The sequence below is a fragment of the Lucilia sericata genome, unplaced genomic scaffold, assembly GCF_015586225.1.
Source record: "Lucilia sericata isolate MDLA Ls3-8-SP2 unplaced genomic scaffold, ASM1558622v1 Contig000071F_arrow, whole genome shotgun sequence".
NCBI classification, from domain to species: Eukaryota; Metazoa; Arthropoda; class Insecta; order Diptera; family Calliphoridae; genus Lucilia; species Lucilia sericata.
Genome location: NW_023994105.1, coordinates 434,669 through 452,851, shown reverse-complemented (window position 1 = coordinate 452,851; position 18,183 = coordinate 434,669).

Here is an 18,183-nt window from a genome sequence, read left to right as displayed (position 1 = left end):
CTGAGAATACGTACCATCATACTAACCTCAGACTTGCTCATTTTGAGAAGATTTCTCGTCTTGCTCTCATCAGGGTCACCCCATAGAATCTTTGTGGTTCTACCCACCGTTTCATTATTCCAAGAGGCCTTATGGGATTCTCTCATCCATATTTTTAATTCAGCTTTTGTTGCGTCGAATGGTTTTGCGTTTGTCAGGTTAACTACATCGAGCTCCCTTCCCTTTAAAGCTATTACATTCGCCCTTTCGTTGCCGATTACTCCCGAGTGGCCTGGTACCCATATGATGTGAACTTTACCTCTGGGAGAGTATTCAGTTAAAGCTTTCTTACAATCCAATACGGTCTTAGATTTAATTCTATCACCTGATATCGCACAAATTGCCTTCTGGCTGTCGGTAAATATATTAAGCCCTGTGTGCGCCATATTTATTCTAATCCAATTTACACATTCCGTTATTGCTCGTACTTCTGCCTGGAAGCTTGTGTTATGATTAGGTAAACGGTGGTATATTTCTGTTTCTGGGTCTTCAATATAGAACCCCAGGCCCTCTTTGTCTCCTAATTTAGAGCCATCCGTGTAGCAACGGATTCCTACTGGTATTTGCTCTAATGTTCCGCTTGACCAAGACATTCTATCTGGGATTAGCGTTTCAAAGTTTCCGACATATTCAGTGTCTGGTATGCGATCAGGCACGTCCGATGAATGTGTATAACCTTCCAATGTGTCCAGTATACATTGATGACGTGTCCTATAACCGTTTTTGGCCAGTTCGCCTAAAGTAAAGAGCCGTTCGGCTGTAAGCGCCGCCTCATATCTTATATATGTTTCAATGGGTGGAATATCTAGCAACGTTTCCAGAGCCTTGGTTGAAGTAGTACACATGGCACCACTTATACCCAAGCAGCATGTACGCTGAACTCCCTGTAGTAGTTTGATATTACACTTTTTGTCCAAAGCAGTCCACCAGATTATTGAAGCATAAGCTAGAATTGGTCTAATTACACTTTTATAAAGCCAATTTGTCATAGTAGGACTAAGACCCCATTTCATGCCTATGGTTCTCCTACATATCGCCCAGCACCGATGTGCCTTGTTGATCCTATCCTCTATGTGGTGTCTCCATTTTAATTTCCGGTCAAGTATTACACCTAAGTACTTAACTTTGTCTGTCACCGGTATCTTCTTGCCCAAGAAGCAAGGTTCAGTATATGTAGAAATTTTTGTCTTTCTTGTGAAAAGACAGATTTCCGTCTTCGCCGGGTTAACATTGAGGCCTCTCGGTTGAGCCCAGCTTAAGGCCGTATTCAGAGCCTCCTCAGCTCTTCTACACAAGTAATTTCGATCCTTTCCCTTTAAAAGTATTACGACATCGTCTGCATAGCAGACAGGTCTAAGTCCTTTCTCGGTTAGGGTCCTTAGGAGGCTATTAATCGTGGTGACCCAGAGTAAAGGTGACAAAATGCCACCCTGTGGTATACCGCGAAATACCTTTTTCCTGATAGTTATATCGTACATCTTGCAGCTTATCCATCTGTTCCTTAGCATGTAGTTGATCCAGTTACGGAGCACCCGGTCAACATAAAACTGGTCTAGGGATTGGATAAGGGTATCAGTGTGCACGTTATTGAAAGCGCCTTCGATGTCAATGCATACTGCCAGTGTATACAGTTTGCTATCGAAAGATTCACCTATGTAGTGGACAACTTCATTTAAAGCGGTTTCCACCGATCGTCCCTTTACATAAGCATGCTGCTTATATTTAAGGTCATTGTATGGTATGCTGCTTTTAACCATGCTATCGACTATCCGTTCCAAGGTTTTAAGTAGGAAGGACGTAAGACTTATCGGTCGATAGGACTTAGGTGTCGCATAGCTAGGTTTCCCTGGTTTGGGTATAAATATTACCCTTGCATCCTGCCATTTAACTGGGGTATATGCCAATTTTAAGCATGCAGTGAATATCTGAGACAGATGTACGGAATCCAGTCCCGCCTCCATCTGCAAAAGTGCCGGGAAAATTCCATCCGGCCCTGCAGCTTTATAGGGAGCAAAGCTCTTGATTGCCCCTTTAACCATGTCAGTTGTAATAACTATTTCCGTGTTACCCTCCCCTTCCTCCAATATCGGTTCATCTATGTTATTCGATATACCGGGTGGGAAATGAGAATCCATTAGGAGTTTCATTGTCTCCTCCATATCCTCAAGCCTCCTGCCCATGTCATCGATCAGAGATTCCGGTTGGACATGAGTTTTGGATAGGAATTTTTTTATCTTCGATACGTCATTTACGCTATCTACCTGTTCACAGAAAAGTTTCCAGGAGTCTCGTTTGGCTTTTCGAACGATTTTCTTATATTCACCAAGTTTATTACGATACTCATCCCAGTATACTGCGGTCTTTTTACGCCTTGCCCGGTTAAATAGTTTGCGAAGAGTCTTCCCAAGGTTCCGGATCTCCCCAGTTACCCAGGGTTTTTCCTGGGCAGATCTCCGCTCTCGCAGAGGGCAGCTGTCCTCGAACGATTCAACCAGGGCACTTGTGAACGTTTCCACTTTGGCATCTATATCCTCTTTATTTCGACATTGAAAAGTGTCCTGACCTAAACGGTTCTTTAGTAAGGTGCCGAACATTGTCCAATTAGTTTTAGACTTATTCCGAAACTTTATCGGCTTTGGTGGTGGCCTTAGTATTTTGAATCTTATATACCGATGATCAGAAAAGGAGTGCTCGTCCGAAACTCTCCAATCCTGAATTTCGTTTATAAGCTCTTCTGAACATATAGTTATATCTAATACTTCTTCTCTGATTCTATTGACGAAGGTAGCTTTATTACCTAAGTTCAATGTTATCAAGTCTTTAGTATTAAAGAAATCCATGAGGGCTTGTCCCCTGCGATTGATGTTTGTACTACCCCAAGATACATGGTGCGAGTTGGCATCACAACCTATTACAATTTTCTTATTTTTCCTTTGTGCCTCTTCAACCAGTTTCATCAGATCCGACGTTGGTGGTAGTGTCGGAGAATCGAAAGGCAGGTAAATAGATGCAAGGAATATGTTGCCACGACCTTGCTTCAGCACCGTTGCATCCGATGTTGATAATCCTGTTGAGAGGAGAAAACATAAGTTCTTGTGACAGAAGATACATGTTCTCGGGCGAGATCCTGTATCAGCGTAGAAAAGTTGGAAATTTACGTGATTTAATCCAGAAACCTTGTTGCGAATCGTCCAAGGTTCCTGGATTAAAGCTATATGTATTTTACCTGTGTTGATTTTAGCCATCAGAGCGTTGGTAGCTGTCTCGCTCCGATGGAGGTTTATTTGGATAACCTCAATCATGGTCATCCATTAAACTGTCTTCCAGCGAGTTGGTGGTCACCTCCTCGCTCTTTGGATTTGACTCCTCCGGATAGCCTGAAGTGGCTATTAATGCAGTGGGTACTGTTGATGGCACTGCGGTGTCCTTATCAGGCATAGGAATAGCAGTGTTTTTAATAGACACATTCCCAATTCTGGAGAGCATTGCTGTTCTGTCTTCTGGCGGGTGAGTGATTTCCTCCTCGCTTTTAGGATTTGACTCCTCAACATTGCTAGTACTTGCTAATGATGCTTTGGGTACTGTCTTAGGTGTTTTAGTGTCCTTGTCGGGGCCGGTTTTGACAGCCCTTTCAATCGGCGCCTTCCCAATTTTGGAAAGGGCAACTACACTTTCTTCTGGCGAGTTAATGGTAAATTCCTCGATTTTAGGATTTGACTCCTCAACGTTATCAGTAGTGGATACTGATGCTGTGGTCTTAGGTTTTTTAGTGTCCTTTTCGAGGCTTGTTGTAACAGCCCTTCCAATCGGCACCTTCCCAATTTTGAATATGACAGCTTTAGAGGCGAAGTAAGCCCTACCTTTATTCTTGGCAAGACTAGCCATGGATTTCTTGTCGATACCTATTACAAATAAAGTTCCCTCAGGTTCTTCTTTCCTGTAAAAGACATCCCATTTTTCCACGGCCAGCTCAGCATTTTGACCTCCAAGAATTTCCAGTATACGTTCATTAGCCAGTTTACTGCCCCATCCTTTTATGTAGACAGTGGACTTTAGGAGCACCGGAAGCTCGCTCCTCTTTGCCAGTCCCAGCCTAGCGCCGTCCCAGGGAGGAGGGATACTTTCCACCAAGTTCTTTAGGGTGCTAACACATTGGTGAGATGCCAACCTCATCAACATCACGCCCATGCTGAACTCGCAGCTCTCGCTCTCTATTGGTTGTTTGCCCTTTGAAGCGATTGCATGGTCCACTATCTTATTGTTGACCAGGTCTTCTATTTTACTCTGTTGGTCTATTGGAATTTTGCCTGTCGGATTACCGGCATCGTAAACTGCATAGCAGAGATCGTCCCGGTGTCTACTTCTGGCAACTTTGGCGTAAGATGGCGGCTCTTTTCCTTTTCCTCCGTCTAGCTTCTCCTTCCTCGTTTTTCGGGGCTTCTTTTGAGATTCCCTTACCTTCGAGGTTGATTTCGCCGACGTGTTCGTCTTCGGAATATCTGGCTTAGCGTTGTTACCCTTACTCGCAGGATTCTCACTTGAGATTCCTTTGAGTGAAGTATGGCTTGGCTTCGACTGTGTATTAGAAGACGGGGAGCTCTTTTTCTTCTTAGGTTTATTCTCAGTTGTCAACTCCTCGGGAGACCTGATCCTTTTTGCCTCAGATCTTGTGAGAGAGTCCGATTTTTCCTTTGGAGTGTCGTGGGATTGACTAACTATGATTTCCTGAAGCATCTTTTTTAACTTCCTCCTCTGTGCTCCAGAAAGTCGTTTCTTAGTAATAGGTAGTTTAGCTATGCTATCACTCACCTTTTTCACCATTTGCTCTACTTCATCCTTTTTGGGATTTGCTATAATGGTATTATTATTATTATCATCTGAGGATTCAGAGTCGGAACCCTCGCCTATATTTAAAGGCTGAGGTAGCTTAGAGCTCTCTCCGAGTACATCCTTCTCTTTCACCCCTATATTTTTGCCAGCGGCATGCTGTACACTTGACGCATTGTCCGCCACGGAGGCCAAGGTACCCACCTCCGTAGTAGTATTCTGCTCACGATTGCAGGATGACGACGACACGTGACTCGCGAGTAGATCAACACTTGCCGCCGGTACTGGGTTATTTAGGCCCTGCACCGTAACTTTTATCTTTTTATTTTTATTTTCCATATTTGTTTTTTTTTCAGTTTTTTGGTCCGCGGGGAATATAATATTCCCCGCGGACTTTATTTAATGTTAATTCGTAATTAAATACTGTTCGGTGTAAAATCAATTGTTTAAACACTGTTCTATTGAAGTTTTATAAAATACTGTTGCAATTATAAGTAGTATTTTATGTATTTTTGCCACGAAATTTATTATCTTCAAATTGTTGTTGCTGTTTCTGCCATTTGCATTAATTTTGTTGTTGTTGCTGCTGTTTATCTTCTTATTTTATATTGATATATAAGTGGAAAACCGAATAGTTTTATTTAAAAATGTAGGAAATTTAATTTTAATAAATTCGTTTGTACGTCACAATATTTTTTCTTCGATTAACAAAATGTTCAAAACATACAATATAAAATTCAAATTCAAATAACAAAGTGTTTTTAACAATGTGGACCAAAGTACATATATATTACAGCACACCCTCTCAATTAGATAATTTTAATAAATCTTTAATTGCAACAAAATTACTTTTATCTAACGCTTTTGTAAATACATCAGCAACTTGATACTTCGTAGAAATATGTTGTATCTTCAAATGACCCTGTAAAACATGATCCCGTATGAAATGGTGCTTAATGTCAATGTGTTTTGACCTTTTACATTCAGTATTTTTGGCCATAGCAATACATCCAGCATTATCTTCAAAAAGTACGATTTGTTGCTCTGATGTTGTTACCTTCATATCATCTAAAACACCTTTCAACCATAAGCCTTCCGAGGTAGCCAAGCTTAAAGCGAAATACTCAGCTTCGCTTGATGATGTGGCGACTGTAGTTTGGTTTTTACTACAACAAGACACTGGACACCCGTACACATAATAAATGTAGCCACTTGTTGACTTTCGGTCATCTGTATTAGAAGCCCAAACGGCATCAACATAACCAACCAGAACATCTTCACTTTTATAATGTTTGTCAAATGTAAGCTTAAGTGACATAGTTCCTTTTAGGCATCTTAGCATTCGCTTAAGAGTTGACCAATGTTCTTCACTAAAATTCTCTTGATACCGACCCATGTATCCAACCGCATTGCAAATATCTGGACGTACACATAACATCAAATACATTAGACTTCCTAGGAGTTCTCGGTTTATCACAAGTTTCATTTTCATTTTGAGATAATTGAAGACCTTTTTCCATTGGGATATCACTCACGTTGCATTCGCTCATTCCAAATTTAGATAAAACTTTTTCAATACTTGAGGTTTGACTCATATACATTCTTGATTGTTGTAATCAATTTTAATTCCAAGGTAATATTTAAATTTTCCGCAATCAGACATCTCGAATATATTGGATAATTTTTTCTTAACACGTTCGATATCATCTTGATTATTTCCAGCAATTAAAACGTTATCGACGTAAAGCAAAAGAAGTATTATTTTACCATTTACACAATTTGTATAGAGACAGTAATCATGTTGATACCTTATAAATCCAAGTTCTCTATTAATATTTTGGTTCCAGCAGCGAGGACTTTGTTTCAATCCATATAAAGATTTAATTAACTTTAAGACCATTCCTGATATCGCTTTCATGCCTTCTTCCATGTATATGTTTTCTTTAAGCTCACCATGCAGAAAGGCTGTTTTAACATCTAATTGATAAAATGTGTAGCCTCTTTTAAACCAACAGCCAACACAGTACATAATGTGCTTAACTTTGCTACCGGAGAATAAGTTTCATCATAATCAACACCGAATTTTTGCAGGTAACCTTTTGCAACCAATCTTGCTTTACAGCAAAGACCCATTTAGATTTGAGAAGTTTTTCATTCTTTGGTTTCTCCACAAATTTCCAAACTTTATTATTCTCCATTGAATCAAGTTCACTTTTGAAAGCTTTAAGCCACTGATCACGATTACAAGAACTTTCAATTTCTGAAAACGAGTTGGGGACATCATCATTATAAACTGTTTCAAATATGGATTCATAGACAGTCAATATGGTTGGAGGTTTTCTTTCACGTGTGCTTCTCCTGAGCTTCACTTCATGATTTATTGTTGCAGCTTCCACTTCATGATTGTGTATTGCTTCAGAACTAGTTGGTTCTTCTATTATTTCAACCGAAGCAACACCACTGTCACCTTCCCCCTCTTGTAGGTTTGGTTCTTCAATTTAAATTTGATTTAAGCTATTTGCAGTCATCACGTTCTACAATTCTAATACTTGATGCATTACTCTCGATTTTCTTAAATGGAAAGTTGGACTCATTAAATTTACAATCTCGAGACAGGGCTCCATATTGGGTCCCCTTTTATTTTCCTTGTACATTAATGATCTACCAAATGTAATAAAAACATGCGAAATTCATATGTATGCTGATGATGTCCAGCTATATACTAGCTGTGAGAAGGGAAATATAAACAGCTGTATATTACTTAAATGTTAATTCTGATCTTAATAGAGTAATCCAAAGGGCTGAATGGAATCACCTAAGCTTAAACCTTAAAAAATCGCAATGTTTAGTTATCGCACATAAAAAATTTAATACTAGTTCTCTCCCACATATCAGAATTAATGGTCAAATTATTAATTATGTCAAAAATTCGAAAAATCTTAGAATAACTTTTAATAATACACTAACATGGAATGATCATATAAATAAGTCATCTGGTAAAGTTATTGGTATCTTATGTAGTCTTTGGCATTCTCAGTATTACACACCATAAAATAGCAGATTTTTACTTGCAAAATCATTCATTCTTCCCACTCTACTGTAGATGCGAAATGTTCTGTAACTGTGATAGTATCACCAAAGCTAAATTATTGAAAGTCTTTAACAGTGTAGTAAGATATATCTATGGATTAAGAAAATATGATCATCTATCTCCGTACGCTAATAGTATTTATGGTATGTCATTACTTAAATTTTAATTACTTAAAATTTAGATCACTATTATTACTTCATAAACTAATTTTTACTAAGAAATCTGAATATATTTTTGAAAAATTAAAATTCACTAGATCTAACCGTAATAACCTTCCTGTACCACTTATCTACAACAGACTGCTATCTGAGAGACACTTCTTCATTTACGCAATTCGACTCTGGAACACATTACCATATAATTTTCATATTATTCCTAGCGCAACATCTTTTAAGAATAAACTTTTTTTATATTATAAATCACTTGCACAAATAATCAAGTAGTTTTTTTACATTATGTTTTGCTATCATTTTATTTTTACTTTTATATTTATTTTTTATTTTTATTATTATTTTATTTATTTTATTTTATATTTTCTATTTATAATTTTGGACAAACAAATTTAATTCAAATATATTTATGTATACAATTTATATTGACTAATGTTGTATTTGTAAGATTTTTTTATCTTGTAACATTGGGATCATCAATAAAGAATAAATAAATAAATAAATTATTGATCGCGCCTCTTGGTTCCATAGTCTATATCCATTAGGACAATATCCCACCATAACGTATTTACTACTTTTAGAATCCAATTTATTTCGTTTTTGGTTAGGAGTCCAAGCATCCAAAACATCCAAAAACTTTAAGTTTTGTTAAATCTGGCTTTTCATTAAACCAGATTTCTACTGGAGTTTTATTAGATGTTAATGCTTTTGTGGAACTTCTGTTGATTAAATATGTGCTTGTATATAGTGCTTGACCCCAAAGAGATTTCGGTGCACCCGATTCAATTAACAATGCTCGAACTTTTTCAATAACCGTTCAGTTGAATCTTTCCGACACGCCATTTTGTTGGGCAGTATACGCCATTGTGTGGGCAACTTGAATGCCTTTATTTTTACAATACGCAACCATTTTATTTGATATATATTCTTTACCCTGATCTACGGTTAATACAGAAATATTAGTTCCAAACTTAGCATTAACAAGAGCACAATATTCGTTAAATTTTTCATAAACCTCAAACTTATTTTTCATTAAGTAAACATGTGTAAAATGAGTATAGTCGTCTATGAAAGAAACGAAATATTTTGAACCATTGTACGTAATAGGACTAATTGCTCCACAAACATCTGAGTGGATATGCTCTATAGGACGTGTGGCTCTTGAACGGGTTCCATCAAATGGATCACGACATTGTTTACTTTGGGTACAAACTTCACAAAAATCTATTGGCATTGATTTGGAATACCTATTCCCATATATTTGACCATATTACTGTATGTTTGTTTGCCAATGTGACCCATACGCCGATGCCACAGTCCACCCAACTCATCTTTAGATAAATTTGATACTGACCTTGAAATCTTGATTTTTAGTTCAAATAAGTTACCAACTCTTTTTGCTACAGCTACAACAATTCCATCTTTTTCTAGACTAGCTTCGTACTTCTTTAAATTGACTTTGATAAAAGCTTCCACAATACGGCTTACTGACAAAAGATTTTCACGAAATTTGGGACTATGCAATACGTTCTTCAACGTTACCTTAACACCATTGTTCGCTTAAGATACGAATACACCATTGTTGATATTCTGATAATTATTTGAGTCAGCCATAAAACTAACGCTTTGAGTCACAGCAACCTTTGCCTCTCTTACACGACAGTCCTTTTTCAAATGACCGTAACGTCCACACTTATGGCACTTTCCATTAAACTTGGCTTTCTTTTTTCTTGTAGCAAAAGCTGCAATCTTTTCTTCTACGGTTTCAGATTGCCTTTGCTTCTTTTTTGATTCTTCAGCTAACTAACGTTGTTTCACAATTGATACGTTTAGCTCTTTAGACGGAAGATTTTCTAAAGCTGTTACCACAGCATCATATGACTCTGGCAGAGTCAAAAACAATTGTGACACTAGATCGGATTCTTCAGGCTTTGCACCAGCAGACTTCAATTTACGAATCAAGGAGTCGATTTTCAATAAATGGCTTACCATTGTATCGCCTTCACACAATCGTAATTTTGCAAGCTTCTTTCTTACCAAGGTTTGATTCTGTGCCGATTTCTTTTCAAATGTTGTACACAACGATTCCCACATTTCTTTTGCAGTGTTCTTGTCTCTTACATATTCAATATAGTCATCATGAATAAATGAGACTATGACATCCTGGGCTTTTGCATCTAATTTAGCAAATTCATTTAATGCTACGGCTTCTGTAGGTGCTGACTCAATAACAAGTTTTAAGCAACCTACTTATGAAAGATACCTCTCTACCCGGAACTTCCAATTATCAAAATTAGAACCAGCGAACTGCACAATACAAGTTGATTTCTCCCTGGGCCCATAACCTCTTATTTTATATTGATATATAAGTGGAAAACCAACTAGTTTTATAAAAATAGTTTTATTTAAAAATGTAGAAAATTTAAGTTTTTTTTTAATAAATTCGTTTATACGTCTCAATATTTTTTCTTCGATTAACAAAATGTTCAAAATATACAATATAAAATTCAAATAACAAAGTGTTTTTAATAATGTGGACCAAAGTACATATATATTACAACAGATCTTGCTACTGGTTGCGCCTTGTTTATTTGTTTGCCATATACAACTTGTTGTCATTCAAAACAAAACAAATATGTCTGGCAAAAAATTCTGTCGAGAGGCGAGTTCGTATACGTGACAATTTAATGGCGGAGTACCATAAGTCCAGATCACTAAAGCTCAGCGATTTAATAAGTGGTGATGTACACTCAAGAGTATATCTTAATGATCATTTTGCACCCATGGCAGCCAAAATGAATTTAATGTGTAAGCAAATGTTGATGAAGAAAATGATTAAAAAATATAAAATTTACTACGCTGATATACCTAGAGTTACAATTTCTTATGAAGATGGCTCCTACTTTACCAAGGAGTATGGTGATTGTGAGGTGCTATTTGCGGAAGTTGGAGTGTAATATTACATATTATATTTTTGGAGTTGTACACCTACAAATATCATCAGTTGAATGCAAAGTTCCTATTTACTTAATTTAAATTTTTTAAAGTAACATTTATTCCATTATTTTATTTTTAGTTCTATTTTTTATTTTGTAATATTTTCTATTATGTCATATGACTCTGATTTGGGCTCAGTGTCACACGATAATATTTATTTGCGCTCTAAATTTTGTAACTCTTTAAATGATTTGAAAATTGGACATTTTAATTGTCAAAGTTTTAATACGTCACATAGATCTACTAAATTGGATGAAATTCGTAATATTTTACAAGATTGTTGTTGTTAGCGTGAGTGAAACATGGCATAAGACGCACATATCCTCCAATGTGGTATCTGTTTCTGGTTACACTTTTTATAGAAGTGATAGGCCAGGTCGAGGAGATCTTGATCCTACCAATGTAGGCAATGGTCAGATAGGCGGTGCAATTGGTTTATATATTACCAATAATTTCAAGGCCAAGGTTGTTTTTAAATCTACGGAGTTTGGTGTATTTGAATCCATTTTTATTGAAATCAATAACACTGACACAATATTACTTTTAGGGGTTGTTTATCTCCCTCATGGTAACATTGGTTTAATGGAGAATCGCCTAGGTGACATGTTAGTTAAATACCAGCATGTCATAATTATGGGTGATTTGAATTTGAATTTGTTTAATATTGATAACACTAATCTTGTTCTCTCCATCTGTCGTCGTTTAGGTCTAACATATCATCACAATAACTTACCAACGCACTATGTTGCCTCAGGTCTTTCTTCTACCTTACTTGATTATTTCATTTTGAGTCCATCGCTCTCAGTTGAAGTTTCAAGCCAAGTGCAATGCCCAGCCATATCGCATAATGCGTTTATTTTTATAAGTGTTCGTATTTACTTAAGGCCAAGGAATGAGTTTATTGAATTTAAAGATTATAACAATGTTAATATTTCTATTCTTTATCAATATGTTCGTCAATATGACTTTTCAAACTTTAATATTTCTCATGATGTAAACTTCCAGCTTAATTCCTACACGGAGATTAAAGATCACAATAAATGACAGAAGTTGGTTTAATTCACCATTAATTAAATATCACCTCTCTCTCAGGGATTTGGCATTCCAAGAGTATCTAAGGGAGCCATCGCCTGTGAACTAGAAAAGTTATTGTAGGGCGTATAATAAATCAAAATCTGTTATTAGAAAAATTAAACGTAGTGCTCACATAAATAGATTAAATGGACTTGATACAAGAAGTATGTGGAGATTATTACGATCAAATGGATGTTTGAATGAATCTGAGCATATTGAGGATCTGGATCCTGATGTTTTGAACATGGAATTTTCGGTTTTTAGGACTGTTGATTCTTTTGACCCTTTTGATTTTATTTTTCCTAATAATCGTTTCTCCTTTCATAACATAGATCATGAAGACTTGCTCAATGCTATTTCCAAAATAAAATCAAATGCTTCCGGATCTGATGGTCTACCTCTCAAGTTTATTAAAATAATCCTTCATTTCATCCTGGAACAACTTTTACTTTTGGATAATAATATTATTTCAGAGTCTCTATTTCCTTCTGATTGAAAAGTTACTAAGGTTATACCCATTAGAAAAAATGGTTTAGTTATAGGACCTTTACTTTTTATGCTCTACATTAATGATTTATTTAATCTACTACAAGGTTTTGAATGTGAGGCTTTTCTCTTTGCAGATGATATACAACTTTTATTTTCTGGTCTTCTTCAGCTTCTTGATGTGTTTCAATATGATATTAATCTTATATTATCTAATGTTTCTGGATGGATGCGAGTAAATAATCTGAAGATAAACCCTGCAAAGACTAAAGCTATGCTTTTTAAACCGCATGGTTCCGAAGTGCATTTATCTATTACAGTTGATGGTGAACCTAATGAGTTCGTTGAATGCATCAAAGGTCTTGGCATTCAGTTGGATAAACATCTAACTTTTTCCCAACATATTAATTTTCTGAGAAAAATAAATATTTTTGCCAACATTTTTGCATTTGTATTACATTATCTTAAAGAGAATATTGTTCTTTAAATCCTTGCTATGGAAATTTTAACAAATCGCGATAATATTAAATGTTATAGAAATAATAATAAAAAACGAAAATGCTTAGAAATTGGCCTGCGGTAGGTTCTAGTCTGGTAGACAGGAGGTGGTGGGTTCGATTCCCACCTGAGGCACTGGTTAAGGAGCGATAGAGGCCTAGGTGTATTTCTTCGGATTTGATGTATATACATTCTCCTTTCAAACTAACTAACTAGAAATTGCTTTCGGTGCGGGAACATTTTTGACCGAATTGACTTAAAAAATAGGCTTATATTATCAGGACAGTATTAGCTATAAGGCAGTGCTTTGGTATTTTGCCGCCCAAAAAAGTCATAACCCTAATGTACATATATGCAATTAATTTTTGTTTCGTAAATAAATAAATAAATGAGGAATTTTCGGCCATTTCGAAGAAGACTTGTAATATGATAATAGGTTCTAATACTGATACGTCATTTTCATTAAATACTTCTGCTTCTATTTTGCCAAGCATTTCGGAAAATTTGCCTTCGGTATCAGTCTTTGCCCTTACCAGAGGCAGACTTGTTGTTTGAATTCCTAAATTATCGCTATATATCAATTTACACTAACCTTTTCTTAAATTCTATTTAATTCAGCAAGAGCCTTAAGCGGCTTAACCAATTAGTAAAAACTGGAGTCCAATGACACATCATAATTAAAACATCATGGAGTCCTTAATGATTCAATCCGAGTGCTTAATGACTCATGACCCTTAATGGCTCGACATTTAGTTGCAAGGGCGCCGGCAATGTTTAACTACAAATCGATTATTTGCGGTATTTGTGTAGTGTAAATCCAAATGATTTACTACCATTAGTTTACATCTTTAATGGAAAACTATAATAAAACTAATGAGTAAACCGCTAACTGTATTTAAACTTTGTTTGCATCCATATACTTAAAAAATAAGTAGTTGTTTACGTTTCGTCATATAGAAGCCTTAAAGAGCACTTCTTGTGTGAATACTATCTTAAGGTAAATTATCAAATAAAGGAAGACAAATTCTTCTCCTTTTATAAAACTAATAATCCTTTGTGTTTTATTCTTTTTGTGCATTTACACTGAACCATATCGGATTGACGCCGAAACACAAACATACATATTTCTTTAATAAAATAGAGATGGGAAGATATTATAGGACATAATACTATCTTTATGATATACTCACTGTAAGGTAAAAGTCCAAAAGCTTGTTATAATCCTAGGTATAATATTAAATATATACTCCAGATTTCTACAAAATTAAAAATTGAGATACTACATATAATTTTGCTCATTTTAAATTAAATAAAATACATATGTTAAGATTGGACTAATAAAATATCCAGTAGAGGATGATTTATTCAGATTTGGTGTATAAATATTTGTTTGAGAAAAGACAACACTATTTTCATTTTGCTATGCATTTGTTATGATTTTTTAAGATTTAATTTACTTCCACCAAATTTATATTTTTGTCCCACTGTGATGCATAGTCCAAATTTTTAATTTATTCTATTTCATAACTAAATGACGCACAAACCTGTTTATATTTTAAAATTCGTCAACTGTACTTTAAAACGGATTTTTAATTTATCAGTTAGTTTTTGGAAATCAAGGAAACAACATCTACATATGTTATGATTATTGTTTAAATTTCTTTAAAATTTTTATAATACACAGAAATTAGGAAAATAGTACTTAATTTATTATGGTTTAATTTTATTAATTTAACTTTGATGACATAAAAAAACGCATGAATAAAGGAAGCTTATAAATTATTATTAAAACTAGATTTTTGTACGCGGATTTGTTCGGGGTTTTAAGTGGTTTTATAGAATTATACTTAAGAGTTCTCGCCTTTGGGTAAACTATGAAATCTGCTCTAAGTCCAAAAATCAATTTATGCAAATGATCAGAGGCTTTTCGATTTACCGCTGGTATTTTTCAACTTTCGGAAATATTCAAATTTCGCTAACTTAAAGCAACTTCCATAACATTTATGAAAACTGCTTTTTGAAAAATACTTCACAAATTAATTTTTGTCAATTTATAAAGCTACAGCTCAACATGACTTAGAGCATAAAGAGTTATTTTTCCCCTTTCTGCTTCATGCTTCAAATTTCATAAAGTTAGTCCTTTAATTTAGTCCTTTAAATTAATTTTTTGTCAATTTATAAACCTACAGCTCAACATGACTTAGAGCATAAAGAGTTATTTTTCCCCTTTCTGCTTCATGCTTCAAATTTCATAAAGTTAGTCCTTTAAACTTTATAAGTGGCAATTTACACACTACGCGTCATTTTGATCTTCCTTTAAGACTATTACTGTTTTAAAAATCAAAATTTTAAGTAATTGTACATTTTTTAATATTTTCTTCCATTGCACAGTGGGGCAGAATCCAAATTTTTTGGAAATAAATCTGGCATTTCTAAACGGCTGATCCGATCGGTATAAAATTTGGCGTGAGCGTAGCCAAGGAGTATTCGAGTTTAAGTTTTGAAGCAGATACCCCAGGGACGGCGCTGTGGCGGCTCAAAGTAGGGTACCTACGACATGTAAAATTTTTAAACTCGTGCCATTTTTTTGTTTTTCATCCAAATACAAAGATTTAATAATATCCGAGTTATAGGCATTTAAAAATTTAGTGATACAAAATTTACCATACCTTGGTCCTTGTTAGTTAGACAACAAAATTTCCAATAATATACAAAAAATTTCAGATCAATATCATTTACAGATCCAAAAATATACGTTTTTTAATTTAAAAATTCAAAAAATTTTAGATTTTTGCCGTTTTTTTCCCAAAAATGTGTCTTAACTCTTTTATTAATAAAATAAAATTTTCTTTAAGAACATATAACAATTTTATAGTTTTCTAAAAGGTATCTTTACGCAGAACGCTTTGGCGTAAAAAACTTGTCCTATTTTTTGAAAATGTTGCCACTGCGTCCTTCCGAATATGACCTATTTTTTATCAAAACTTCAACTTTGGGCGACATGTTCTAAAATCCCAAAGCTGGGATCAGAAAACTGAAAGCAGTTTTGGAAACCTCAATATGTTTTCTATTTACTCCAAAAGTATTTTCCCAGCCCTGAAAGAAATGTGGACCCTATGGGCAAAAAAGTAAAAAATCCCATTTTTGGGATTTTCATTCCTATTTTTGGGAATTGCGGGATGCCCTTTGACCTTTCAATTTTTTTTGCATTTTTTTATTTGAAATGACAGATTTAACAAGCGTTGAAAATTTCGTTCATAAATAAAGATTTTGTCATATATTACATATTTGTTTAATTTCTAAAACTATGGTTTATATCAAAATTTTAATAGGGTCGCAGATAGCTACAACAATTTAGTCCATATTTATCCCTTAATATCATTTTTAGTTAGTTATGGAAATTCTCGACCCTTTACAAAAAAATTTAAGCCAATATCTCAATTACATTCAAAAATATGTTCATTTAAACCTGTGTCCTTTAATTTCATCTTTTTCATATTTTAGTATTAAGTATGACAGAACATACATTTGGTGTTGAATAAAATATTTGGACAATTTTTAAAAATTATTTAGTTAATTATTTTATTAAAGACTATAACATTGTATATACAATAAAAAATTATAATTTTATTATGAGCCACGCACAACAACAACTTAATCAACCCACACAAACCACCTTTCCCGCCCACCGAAATATAAAACACAATTGAAAGAACAGTTAGTATAATAGCTTTTTTTATTTGAACTGTTTATCTTAAACATAATACAATTAATTCTTACAACCTACTTATATAGTTAATTCCTAACACTACTTATTTTCTATAAAATAATCAGTCATATCGGTATACATATCCAGAAGGTATTATAAGTCCTTTAAATCTTCCTTGTTTTGAGATGATAGAGTTTCATAACAAATCCATCTTTTTCGCATAGTTGAAAGAACAGGATTAGAAGATAGAAGTAAACTATTAAAAATATCTTCATTCTGTGATTGCCTGGAGCATTTTCTTGAGCTGAATGGTTGAACATGCTTAAAATCTCGATTCCTCGCTTCCTTTGCTTCTTCTGTTAACTCTCCAAGTGGAAGAATATTCGATTCAAATATTATTTGACCATGACACAATACTTTGTGTACTGTTGGTGTTAGTTCCCTCCATGGATACAGAGATACAAGTAATTTAGAAATTTCAGATGTATATTCCCCAAATCGATTTCCATTAATTTTATGTTTACTATTCAGTGCCATTAAAATAGTGTTAACTCTTCGAAGCAACTCCTTGTCGATTCCAGTTATTTTTGAAGTGATTTCAAAATCACGAAAAACCTTCTCGCCGTATTACCGTCATTTGTACTACCGCAACTTGGAAGTGGTTTGTCGATGTTTAATCCCATCTGAACTTTAAATTCTTCTTGGATTCTGCTTTTTTCCGCAGCTCTCAGTTCTTTCAATTCTTCATTATTTTTTGTTGATTTAGTAAGATTCTCTGGCTCACTTCTATATTTGAGGTCGTATGCTATGTGTAAAAAGTAATCCAAAAATCGTATTCTGGCATGAAGTGGTGAAATTCCGAAAGACAGCACTTCTTCATTAATACTTCTGCTTTTGTTTATATTTGAGAATTGCGACTTTTTCTCATTACATATTGAGCATTTGAAATGTCTTCAATTCTTTCTGGCCCTTTTGAAGATACACTCCATAAAACGGAACACAACTCTTCGTACTTTAATGTAATCTTCATTGTAGATTTATTAAATATGGTACTTAAAATCTGAGAAGTTTACTTATATACCAATTCTTGTCATTTCCGATACAGGTATTCCAAAGTAAAAAATTACGAATTGTCTACCTATTAACATTTAGGACTATATTACTATAACCTGTAATTCAGTCATTGATATTTCTTATTAGTGAATGAATCGAAATTATCATTACCTGTATATTTTTACCTACATGATCATAAACGAAACAGAACGAAATGATCTGTGGAAAAAATGTAGGTA